General features: G+C 33.4%; 1 protein-coding gene across 2 annotated transcripts in view; it reads right to left on the reverse strand.

Moving 5' to 3' along the window:
• The window catches only part of jumu (Forkhead box protein N4 jumeau), a 28,463-nt gene that overhangs the window by 7,348 nt on the left and 7,557 nt on the right, over positions 1–13,558 (reverse strand). The gene's annotated exons all lie outside the window — the stretch shown is intronic.

Raw genomic sequence — 13,558 nt, forward strand, 5'->3', positions numbered from 1 at the left:
GATGATGAATTACATAAGCCCCGACGTGAAAAATAGCACGCGAGAAAGCAGAATGCAAAGCGTTCTGAAAACGGCAAAGTTTACTAACAAACCGGGGCCGAACGAGTTCAAATCTTGACCTGTGTGGCGCTCCAGATCTGACGTTCCGAACGGGATACTTGTTTGGAGTTTCCTTTGTTGTGAACAACATAAGCCACGACACCTGTGTTGTTTACGTCCACGAATAGGCTTCACACACTATAGCACGCAATGCTAATTTTATCGGCATAGTTTCCAATACGAATAAAGAGCATTTCACAGAAATTTGAAATAAAACTAAAACATTTCTCAATGCGCGGCTTGAATCGCGCGCGCGCACAAAGATTCGTCGAAATTTTGACACCATTTTTATATAGAATTTTAATATTTTCACAGAAATTTAAAATAAATTAGCGCGAAAAAATCTCACTGCGCGGCTTAAATCGTGCGTACGCGATTATATTCGTCGGAATTTTGATCCGATTTTTATATACACCTTAAAAAAAATTCAAAAATATATATGCTGTTAAATAGGCCTCAAAACTAAGCTACTTTTATTAGCATTGTTTCCAATACAAACATATTTTTTTAAATAAAAATTAAACATTTTTTTAATGCGCGGCTTGTCGAATCGCACGTTTATTAATAAGTCATTAGATTCGTCGAAAATTAACACCATTTTTATAAGGAATTTAAAATTTTCTTGAAATGTAAATGAAAATTTTTACAGAAATTTAAAATTAAACAACATGAAACACTTCTCACTCCGCGGCTTGGAATCACGCTCAGATTTTTACAAATACGACATATGAAAATTTGTAACACTCAAAATTAACATATGACACGCTTAAAAATGTCTAATAATAGATCAAAAGTAGTACAAAATTTCTCGCGGTGCAGCTATTTGTTCTCAATAATTTTTCATACAAAACCACATTAAACGAAATAACGGTAAAACATTGGAATAACTTAACCCTTACAAGTCCACAGGCATGTATGTCATGCCCAAAATGGTTTTACCATTGCAGTCCAAATGCATCTATGTCATGCACAATATAATTTCTATTTTCTAAAGCCTTTTTGAATGACTTGATGATAAAATTTCCAGTATTTTATTTCATTACTTATTTAAGTTATCTATGATTCTCAATCTAAAATGTTTTATCGTTAAATTTATTATAATTTACTTTTCAAAAACGATATTTAACTAGTACAATTATGTCTAACAGAAGAGGACTTTCATAAGTAAGAAATAAGATGTAACATATACATATATGAACGAATAATAATATTATAGTATTTGCATTGAAGGACAAAAATCGACGTGATGTGTGCAAAAGGCGTGGCTTATCAAATATGTACTATTCCTATATTATGTAAAGAAAAACAAGTTTTTTTTAAAACGTGATCGAAAATCTATCATAAGATGGACCAAACATCAAGTATGTAAATATGTAAGTAGTTGTAATGTAAATATAATATATAAATATATTTAGTGTTTCATATATCAAAATAATAACAAAAACAATAAATTATGTGCGATTAAAAATATGTTATATAACTAAATACTATTTACAAGGATAGAACGAAACGTTATTTCGTGTATTTTTTTCAGGTAGTGTTCCCAACATCTGGAACGGATGCAGGGTATACCCTAAATAAGCTATATATAAATAATAGGTAAGACGTGATTAAATAAATTGGACTGCAGTGGATATAATAATAAAAAATATTGTACTGCAAAGTATAAATATAAATGCATAATGGAATTTCTAACACAAAAAAATTTGCTAGGCGATATAAACATAAATTATAAAAATATGAAGTTATAAATATTCCATTATTATTCTTAAACCCTTACCTGTCATGCCCGATCTAACTCGGAAACTTGTATTTTGTGAATTCTCATTTCAAAAATCAGCAAATTTCTCGAGAAAATTATTAGTTTTTTTTTGTTAAAAATTAAATTTGTACGAATATTTTTAATGTTTTATAACGGCTGCATAGAAAGGATGGGTCCGTGCAAGACGTTTTCGAGTAATTTTTAAAAATCTACTGAGACCGGGAAGTCGTTGAAAATGCTATCAAACATGACATGGATATTTTAAATATATTCAAAAATGATGTAATATATACAAAATAGAGCAATACAATTTTAAATATATTCAAAAATGATGTAATATATACAAAATATAGTACAGTAAAACCTCGATATAACTGACAAAATTTCCGGACAAGTGTGAAAATTATTAAAAACATCCTGTTAATGTTATGCATGTTTAAATCCAAATGTCACCGATTGTAAACAATGTTCTGCGCATGATAACACGTCATACCTCTAACTGTATACTTATATATATAAATAAATTTGATAATAAATGTTTTTGTGAAATAAACGTGAAATAAAGTTTTTTAACTACTTCATCATTGTTTTAAAATGACATAATATTTTCAATCTATTCATGGAAATTTCACTAACAATGTATTGTGCTGTTTATTTTTTTACTAAAAAACACATTTGGAAAACCTATTTTTATACTCACCCGCATTAGTACATTATTTCGGGGTTGTTTTAAAAATATATTTATTGGTTGTAGAAGTATTCTTGATAGATTGGAATGGTTGGATGTTCAAGAAATATTGAAGATTAATGTTTTAGTATTTATATATAACTTTTTTAATAAATATTTAATAAGAAATAAAGCTAAATTTAATACAATAAAAAGAGAAAAATCAGGGATAGTTAGGTATAAGAAAACGAGTACTGCCAGGGGAATAATGTATGAAGGTGTAAATTCGTATAATAATATTCTTAAGACAATCCGCAAATATAAAAATGTAACGGTTTCCCTCAATGGAATAAAGAAACACCTTCCCGCATTAAGAAATAAATTATATTATTAAAGTATTTTTTTTATATTTTATAGTTTTGATAAAATTTGTTTAGTGTATATTAGCTTAACATATAAATAATTTATTATTAATCGATTAATATATTGAAATAAATGAAAACATATATCAGCACAATATACTATTGGTAAATAAGTCAATGACTAACAAGTTCTGGGTTCGATTCCCACGTGTTTTGCAATATTTTGTTAATTCTGACAAAATTTGTGAATTTTATAATTATAATTTCAAACGGTCACAGATTAAGTTTTTCTAGATTTGGTCACTTCGTGCATATATGCTATCAAAAAAGATTAAATAAAGAGTATTTATATGACATATACACTTAAAACCATGCACTCAAATATTACAATATTCACCAAATCCAGTTATAAATTATTGAGAGATGACCATTACAAGCTCTATAATTACATACGGTTGCAAAACCTGAAGCTCGATCCAAAAATAAGATGCCATAAGACATTAATAAAAAAACATGATCTGGAAAGGTTGATCCAATATGAAATAAATATTAGATAGATATAAATGCTGCTGCTTATTCAGTCTTACCGCAGATACACGTCTAACCCTACTGAGGCACAACGAGAAAGTTTTCATATTCTTGTAATATTATCGGAGAAAGTGTGCCAATACTTGCAAAATTAAAGATAAGGGGTAGTACAGTACTTTCGTTGAAATAAACGCAATCATTTTCTAAATTGCCATCTCGTTTTGAAAGCGAGCTCATACGTTTATGCAAGCATATCCAAAAATGCGAAAACACGTCGACTCGCATGTATATGGGTCAAGCGAAAGAAGAGAACAGGTGTCTGAAATTAAATATCCAAGGACCACCTTTCGACAAAACCGGCATGTGCTGCTCTATAGGGGCAGATGTCTTGCGAGAGGTGAAATAAAAAAGAGAATAACCAGCCAACTCTTGTGACGCAACTCTAGAGAAATATTCGCGCACTACTCCTTTTTTATCCATTGCGAAAGTGCTCTCGATCGCATGCTGTAACGAGAGAGGAGTCAAGAAAAGTGCATCTGAGCTGTGCAGTGTTGCAGTGCGAAAACGTAAAACACGAAACCGGCCCTGCGCTCGTATGAATGGAGCGGAGGTTTGTTTTGAAACCGGCTATAATAGTACACATACTCACTACGCGAGTACTTCCGTCGCGTGCGTTAATTCCGTCCGCCGCGAAAGAATTGAATAACATTGTGGAATGGGACACAAAACATTCGAGCAAACAAAGCCGTTCATTTAAAATGCAAAATCGAATAGTAAAACAATAAAAAGTGCATTTATGAAAAACAGAAACGATGCAAAAGAACTTTAAAAAAATCGTGGCTTCAGAATAAATACGCAAAAACTCACTATCTTAAAATATTAAGACATACAGATCAACATGTACCAATTTATTGAAACATGAACAACGAATGATAATGGAATATGAGCAAAATTTGGGAGTTTCGAAATTTAGACAATTCCTAATAATTATCTATTATATGCAATGATTTTCAATCTCAAATATTATTTTTAGATAATTTGTAAGGAAAATTTGATACTAAATCATTCACCCCACTTTCCTATAATTTCATTGAATTACTAATATTTTCGTCACATCAGCGCTTTCCACATATCAATAAACCATATTATTTATATTGTTACCTTTCTCAAATCTTAACAAAAAGTTTGTACCATACGAGTTCACACACTATCCGTATTGGTGTAATGTTGATAACCTTCACCATATTTGGACTTATTGTCAAAAGCCAATTAAAAGAATACTATTTTGTCACGGCCCCCCTAAAACCCATTTAGTTTTATAGTACAGTTGTTTTTGTTGTAGCTCTATAGCTTTGTTTTGATAATATTTTTAAAAAATGTGATTATCGATGAACGACTATATTTTAAAATATTTTTCTGTTTATATATAATTATCATCTAGAAACAGAAAAATTTTTAGCTTCGCGGTTTAATATGATATGATAGAGCAGATAGCCATGATAATTTTTTAATCAATAAAATATTTTAAAATATCGATTCGTTCATCGAAAAATTACACATTTTTAAAAACTAATTTTTAAATTATATAAATATATATATTTATAAATACTCGATCAATTTTATTTTTAATTGATAATAAACAATTACCAACCAAACGCCTTTCAAGCGAAACTTGATACATCAAAGCACTTTCAACCTATAATATCTAGGAATGCGCCATTATGCGGATAATTAACGGACACGTTAGTGACTGAGAGTTGCCAAACTCAAGGTCAAATGACATAAGTTCAATTCTGATTTTCATACTCGAATACATAAAAAGAATATTATTTTTAACTCACGTTTAATAATCAAGATTTATATTATAGATAAAAATAAATAAAAAGAAACTGCATTCTCATAAAATATATACGTTACATTCCACTTCGAATAAATCTTCCCCCTTTCAAATTTCCCCCCACACCTAGGCTAGATTGGTTTATTGATAAATAAGCAATTTACCGCTTAATACGCACGTTTCTATTTTGGACTAAAAATATTTTAAAATAATTTTATTATAAATAAATATATTTTATTATATAAATATGATAGTACGTGCATGTGCCTATTATTTATTTTATCCAAATCTAATAACCTACATATTTTTCACACAACTCTCTTGTGTTATTAATATATAAATATAATAAAAAGCTAGAGTCGAACCGACGATAAAATTATATGCCGAAAGATAAACTGTGGTAGATAACGTGAGGTCGAATCTGGTTATAAAAAGACCACAAAACGCGACAGCTGCAAACTCGAGCAAAAAATAGTTACGTTGAAGTTATGATATGCACATTTTTTCTAAAAGTTTAGCTGCATATTAATAAAGTAATTCTAATAATAATAATTTTAGATATATGAACTATGTAATCAAATAGGGATATAAATACACACTTATTCTTATTTCATTCATGCGAACACTATATAACCTTTTTATTAATTGATACTTGATTTAATATATTAATTGATAACTTTTATATTTAAAATATTATTATTGCTTTTCAACGGTTACATAACTGGTATATATATAATACATATATAAGTACTTATATATATGTGTGTAGTATTATAACATTAAATTTAAGGCAGGCTGCATACAGGCGTTTTACTGCCTAAAAACGAAGGGTGGCCAAATTGAACGAGGGGGAAAGTACGATGAGCTAAAGGGGGGATGAGTTCTGTGTAGAATCGACCCATTCTAGCGCCACAAAACACGGGGTTGAATGTCAGCCTATAACGCCAGTTATAATACAGACAATCGTTTCTATATATTTCTACTATACCAACTACCTATCTATCTATTATACGGTGCATAAGTACGCGTAATATGGATTTGACCCATTTCAAGAACAATGAACCAACTGCACTCGATTCAAAATTCGTGAAACAGAAATTCACGCCGATCGAAGGCAATGCCCTTTCCGGATTCAATGTTATCAGAGTGGGGGCATAAACAACAACAAGCATAGATGATATCGAGTGAAGAGGTATAAAAAATGTTGATAATGAAGGCAAATATAGAAGATTTTTGATCGAAATATCATACATATTTTTCTAAAAAAAGAAAGATCTAGCGTGCTTATTTTCAAAAATATTTTTTTCGACAACATAGTAAATGAGGAAATTAATGGCACAGAAAGGTTTTTGTACACAGTCATCTCGTTGATATTTATTAGTAGGTACATACTTTCGTATTAGGATCAGCGTATAAAGTATTTTTAGAAGTACCTGAATGTAAGGAAAATTGTTTAAAAACATATTCTTTTTTGAAACACGAAATATGCATTAACAGATATATATAATACATGTCGGCAACTTCAGTCGAAAATTGACCTGCTTGTTTATCACATTTCAAAAAAAAATACAAAGACTACAATATTTACTACATATTTATTTGAGATCTTAAAATAAAATTTCCGACTCTGGAATCTTTGAATTTTTTAGCAAAATTCGCAAGCATATTCGCAACATTCAGCAATATATTACAGCATAAATTTAACAATCAAGCACCTCGACTTTGGATGAATAGACATTATGTTTTTAGCCATTTTTATCATCAATTAATAAAAAAAAAAAAAAATAATGACAATACCGGTATTATTGCAATGTGGGTGTATATATATAAAAATATATAATTTAATTTACGTAGTTTTCAGCACGTTTAGATTTTGTTTATTTGTATAATCTTTTTAACTTTTTTTTCGATTTGTAGTCACAATTTTTTTACATGAACACCGAGTGTACACCACCGGAGCGCTTGTATTTTTTTTTTAAAGGAAAGATTGAGTATATACAAAAATGCACATTTTCTTCAACATACTGCAATTTAATTCCCCAATATTTTTATCTGCATACCTCCATTTTTTTATAAATGCAGATTCCATCGATAAAACACATATTTCTTCTTGTTTTGCTGTCTATGAATTCAGAGTGTGCGATTCAATAGCCAGAGTTACTAGTGGAGTACTAATTTTAAAAATGCTGTATCACTAACGCCTTGAAACCACAAAGACTACACTCTGTTTTTTCAACATAGTAACTTTGAGGTCTATCCATTTCGTCATTATTGAAAAAGAGATGAAAACTTTGGGTGTACGTCCCATCAATTTGCTCTAAAATTAGAAATATTACTATATTTTTTTATATTGAAATAGTGAAAGTTATAAGTTATCAATCGTTATCATTTACGTAACTATACATAGCGATAACAATTTGTAGACGTCCGTGCGCTGCGAGTGTCGGAATAACAATGAAGCAGTTGGAGCGTATATGACAACTTTGCTCGGCGCAAGCGGACCAATTAAATACCGTTGTGAAACACGAGATAAGCCTCAAAGTGACTATGTTAAATGAAACGAAGTATGCATACAAACGAAATTCCATATATAATATACTATTTTTATTATCATTGTGCTTTTATCTTCATAATAAAGTTTTTAAGCCATTTTTTAATAATATAATTGTTATTTAAACATAAGGTGCTTCTTAAAATTCACATTTAAAAAATATATTTTTTTAACGACTATTCGGTACATAAAAGATTTCCCTTTTTATGAATTACATCTTTCTTAAAATAAATATCTTCAGTTTTGATGTAAATTTTAAAGATAATTAAAAACGCTAGCACACTTTTAACAGCATTTGATTTGTACAAACTTTTGTCATATGAAAGCACGAAGCGCGTTCATATGACAAAATTTTGATTAAAAATTTATCTGATAAATCTCTGTCCAATTTACTATGACTACACGCGGTATGAGCGCTAAAAAAAAGTAATTATTAAATTAATAATAAAATGGATATTGAAATTTAAACGTTGTTTTATATCGTAAAATATATTTAGAATAGCCGCCGATTAATCATTTAAAATGACAGGGGATAGAGCATTGTCACGTGATGATAAGAACAGGCATTTAGTTTTTACAACCCTCTTTGAAATAAAATCGCCGATTTTGACACAATAAATTTTTAGTAAAAGTATATCTAAAAACTACTCTTCTGTGTATTTTAGGTAAAAGTTGCTAATCCAATAAATCAGCTCGATGCTGTGACAATGTGGTTACAATGACCTCTGCTCGAGGCATTCGCTTCGGATTGGGCGCAAGAGTTAAATGGTTCATTATATTTTAAGCCTGCGTCCAGTTTTGTGGTCGATTAAAGCGCATATTTTCGAAATCAACCGGTTAGCTCCACGATGGATGCAGGCACGTCGTTGGCGTAAACCACAGAGACCACGCTGTGTTTACATTTTAGCAATGAAAGGACTTTCCACGCGACCGATACTGTCTGAGAGAAAGGAGAAAATCGAGCCATCTGAGACATACTCCACCCCCAACCCACGTTAGTGTAGGGTACGTATCACGGAGTTTTTGCTGGTACTTCTGCTGCTGCTATCGATCCGTGGCTAGCCGCCACTGTTATTACTCTCTTTGGTGCACGTGTAAAATTCGCGTCCGAAGACAAAGAGACGATGGGAAGACAAAGAACGGCCAGAGAGTCAACGTACCGCGGAGAGATGCTAGATCGGCGCTGCTCTATGAATAGTAGTACCATAAATGAATAATTCTCGGGCGGCAATGGCATTGAACGAGACTATCCGACGACGGCAAGTTCATGGGCACCGAGCCTGGCCTCGCCAGCACGACCAGTGCCGTACGCGAGCTCTATAATACCACGTTTTTGTACGCATTGTTGTCGTATACGACATTTAGATCGTATTAGCGATTCGCGTTTTTGCAGAGGTATGCAAAGTGACCTATCGTGGTCGAGCGTTATTTTTTCTTCTACTTAAAACTTTTGCGATTGTTTCAGATTTGATACCACGTCCTATTCCAAGAAATCGATCATCAAAACTTGGAAGGACGGGTCATTCTCATGAGTTAGACAAAACTACAATTGCTTTGATCTTTCAATGACAGCTTTAATGTGCAAGTCTTGTCTGATTATTATATTCATATTATCGAATAATTCTCAAGAAAGATTTTACAGTTCAGTTTCAGAATACCGAAGAAATAAAAATTACACAATCAATGTAATTACAGACTCATGCACTTCCGGAACTTCCTATTTAGAAACTGGCATGACATATGCATGCATCACTATATTGTATATTCATAATTTCTGGATTATTTAATAAGTGGCAGTAACGATACTGCCAACTTACAGAATAATATAAAATTCGTATTATAGTTGCAAAAAATGTAGCTCGCTGTCACGAGATACCGCAGCTAGCCGGCGTGCATATTCAGGACTCGAATGAACCAGAGAAAATTCGATCTTTTATTTGGCAAAATAAAAATGTGATTTAGTACTAGGAAACGTTGAAATGTATCGCTCAGGGGCTAAAAGTCAATATATCTGCTATTAGTAAACTTTCGCACGTGTGCATTTGACAGTTGGCACAATGTGTTTGATCTTTAGAGGATATAATTATTAATTTTAAAGTACTACAAGATTGTGACACAAGTTCATCCACAAGATTCAAATTCTCACAGAAAACGATAGACTGCCCTGACCACTTACACGCTCGCTAGTTAATACAATTAACCGCTTAATGGAATACTTTTTCAAGGACGAGCCTTTGGAGTGAGTGCCTTCTACGCTTCCTACAGATCTGCGATAAGAACCTGAACACTTACGGCTCTCGTGAGAAGCTATGAATACGTGGCATTTTTTCCATCGTCTTCTGATCCAAAACTCAAACAGGTGCCCCCCGGAGAGACAACAAACGGCCGATATGGCACGAAAGGGTCCCTCTATCAAGGTCCGCCACTTGTTGCCGCTTTCACTGAAAAACTACGTGTTGAGCGCGCGGAACGACTGAAAGCGACCCGTTCCGCGTAATTTAACAACTCAGAAGTCCTGCCCTAGCTGGGGAAAGAGAAGAAGGGCATCCGCGCGGAAACGACTCCGCCGAGTTTCCACAACAAAAGCTGAATAAAAAGAAACACCTGCCGGCTCGGCGATAACCGACCACTATGCGTGTCTTCGGAAGTCTTTGTTCCTATATGCAAAGCGGGGCAAAGTTTTTAGCGGCCCCGTATTAGGCGTCGTTGTTATCCACTAAAATAACGGTTAAGTACTACTTGCACCGAAATGATTAATCGACGCGACAAATGCGCTTTCAGAGTTGAAAAATCACGCGGTAGAGAAAACTGGGAGGTTCTTTGTTCATCGGCTTCGAAGAGCGAACAGCGAGTACGTGCAGAGCTTCAAGATCTCGGAAATTTCACACGGCTCGAGAGAACGATGCTTGCACGCACTGGTGCATATAACATCGACTCGCAACACACTTACATAACACACAATATGTTTTATAAATAAGTGTATTGAAACGCGGGAAACTCGTGTATTTAACACTACGTTGTACTAAAAGGGATATGATGAAAGCAAAAACTATAAAAAAAAACTGGCTAAAGTCAGCAGTGTCTACCCTGAAGTGTTCTAACATATTTTTTGTTAACTGTCATTAATTTTGATAGTAAGAAAAAAATGTAATTCAGTTCGCCTTATAAAGGGTTATCCAACTTCAATTTCCAAACCAAAAAAAACAATTAAATAGCCGCCTCTAGACCTTTCGCAGCAACCGATCCTTTCGATGACTTTTTCGTACATTTCGGGCGGTGGTATTACGGCTATAACTTTGCGGAACTTGGTTTTTATGTGATCCAATATGTTTCGGGTTTGTCGGCGTAGACGCGACTCTTAGCAAAACCCCACAAAAAAGAATCCAACGGCGTTAAATCACATGATCTTAGTGGCCAGTTGACGTTACCAAAACATGAAATAATGCGACCTGAGAACTTTTTACGCAAAACATCCAACATTGCACCCGATGTATGGCAAGTTGAGCCGTCTTGTTGGAATTTTCCACGTGTCTTCCACATCAATATCTTCGATTTCGTGCCAAAAATAATCGATTATCATGCAGTTATATAGCGCTCACCATTAAATATTACAGTCCAACTTTCATCGTTTTCAAAAAAAGTAAGACCCAATGACGCTGCCTGGCCACAATGGGCACAAAACAGTCACTTTTTGAGCATGTAATGGTTCTCGTGCAACACATGAGGATATTCTTCGCCCCATATGTGGCTATTTTGGTTATTAACATACATAAAATTTTTTAGAGAAAACTTTCTTCAGCATCAACTTTCTGCTGCTCTAACACCCAGTTTGCGTAAATTATTCATTGTCAATAATTTTTTGACTTAAGTACTGTTATCTGAATTTTATACGGGTATAGGTGAAAGTCCAGATGCAAAATGCGCCAAAGGGAGCCATAAGAAAAGCTCAAAATCCGACGAATCGATAATTCCGGGTCTTCGGCCACACTTTTATTTACAGCAGCAATATTCTGGGCTGAATGGGCGCCACGATGATGCATAGGCTGAACCCTATCTCCAACGCTTCAAATGTTTTCACTACGTTGCGAATTTTTTGCTCAGTAGAACAATGAAATTGACCATTATCTTCCTATAAATTTCGATCCACAGTTCGTAAAAAATTATAATTTCTTAGTATCAATTAAGCGGTCCATTTCGTAAATGTGTTGTAAAATAACATTCAACACTTTAAACACGCGTGATTATTGACAACTGTCTGATTTACAGTGTTGCCAACATAGGAAACTCTAATTGGATCACCTGCATCATCATCGCTATTTATTTACTTGCATATATTGAACAAAATAAATGTTTGGTATCTACTACAAGTGGCAAATAAAAAAAATATATTTTTTCTATGAACATAAAATGTTGTATTTATTTATTAACTATCAATTTTTGGTTGTCATTACTATTATAATATGATATTTTACGACGATTTTAGATTTCAATATTACAAAAACATATTTTAAAAACTACTCAATTATGTCACTCTTTTGAGATTCACTGAGGATGGTAATTTATATGCCCACGCATACAATATTCATTAATAAAGATTTGTGTAGATGTTTCTATGCTCTTTTATACTCAGCTAATAATATGAAACATATACCCTATAACTTAATATTACTTAGTTTTAGTTTTGTTTAGCTCTTATTTTACAGGTCGCTTGGCCTTCGCTTTGATATTCACTATATCTCTCGCTCAAAAGTAAATTATGTTGATTAGAACTGTTTTCTTTGGAATTCAAACATACGAAATAATAACAAACGACGTCGAGTGAAACGAAGATATGTTTTAAGAATGCACTGCACATGGCCAGGCAGGGTTACCAGACGTCCTCGATTTGGAGGACGTGTCCCAATTCCACAGTCGTCTGCAATTTATCTCTGGAATATTTCTACATAATCATGTGGCGCGACTTTTAAGTCAAAAATATATCTTAGAACGAAATCATCTACTTTTTTTTTTTTTTAAATTTCGTACTTTTCTAGAACGATTTGACCGCTCTGCGATTGTAACGAATGTCCATTTTCGTCGGAAATTTTCCCACACGTCACCCCGGGTCGAAGAAGAAGACGCGGGGGCCGCAGGTGAAGCCCCTCGAAAAGTTTATCGGCCCCCGAGCCGATCGTTAGTCCAAGACTATTTTCGAGCGCCTACCGATCTGCCAATTTCGGGCGACAAAAATACGTGCGTTTTTATTTTGGAATATTCTAAAATCAGGTAACGCACCGACCGACCGTCCGCTTCTCGGAACAAAGGTGAGCGCACAATTAATACCCTGTGGATTCTCTACCTGTCGGTTATCAGGCGCGGGGAACGCATCGTGAGAACTAACGACCGTTGTTGCGCAACGGAATACTAGAAAAAAAAACTACGGCAATGGGAGAAGTCTTTCCTAAGCGGCAATACGCGAGTAGATTCGGTCGCATGAAATGTAAATATTGTGAAGTAGTGCGTCCAACAAGTTTGACCCAAATTCAGTTACCAGGTTACCTCCTTGGGACCTTCGAGAGAGAAGGTCGAAATGAATTTCGTACACACAGATGCAGGACAAACAAAAATAGCCGTAAGAGCACAGGTCTCAATCAAGATTTTCTGGCGTTTTTCATTCAGCTACCCTTGAGTCATAATTTTACAATAACAATTTAAATAACCACACAAAAATAAAAAAATATGTAAATATACATATAAAAATATACTACTAATA

This window comes from Plectrocnemia conspersa, unplaced genomic scaffold, assembly GCF_051122295.1.
Source record: "Plectrocnemia conspersa isolate PC_06_02 unplaced genomic scaffold, ASM5112229v1 ptg000012l, whole genome shotgun sequence".
In the NCBI taxonomy this organism is placed as follows: Eukaryota; Metazoa; Arthropoda; class Insecta; order Trichoptera; family Polycentropodidae; genus Plectrocnemia; species Plectrocnemia conspersa.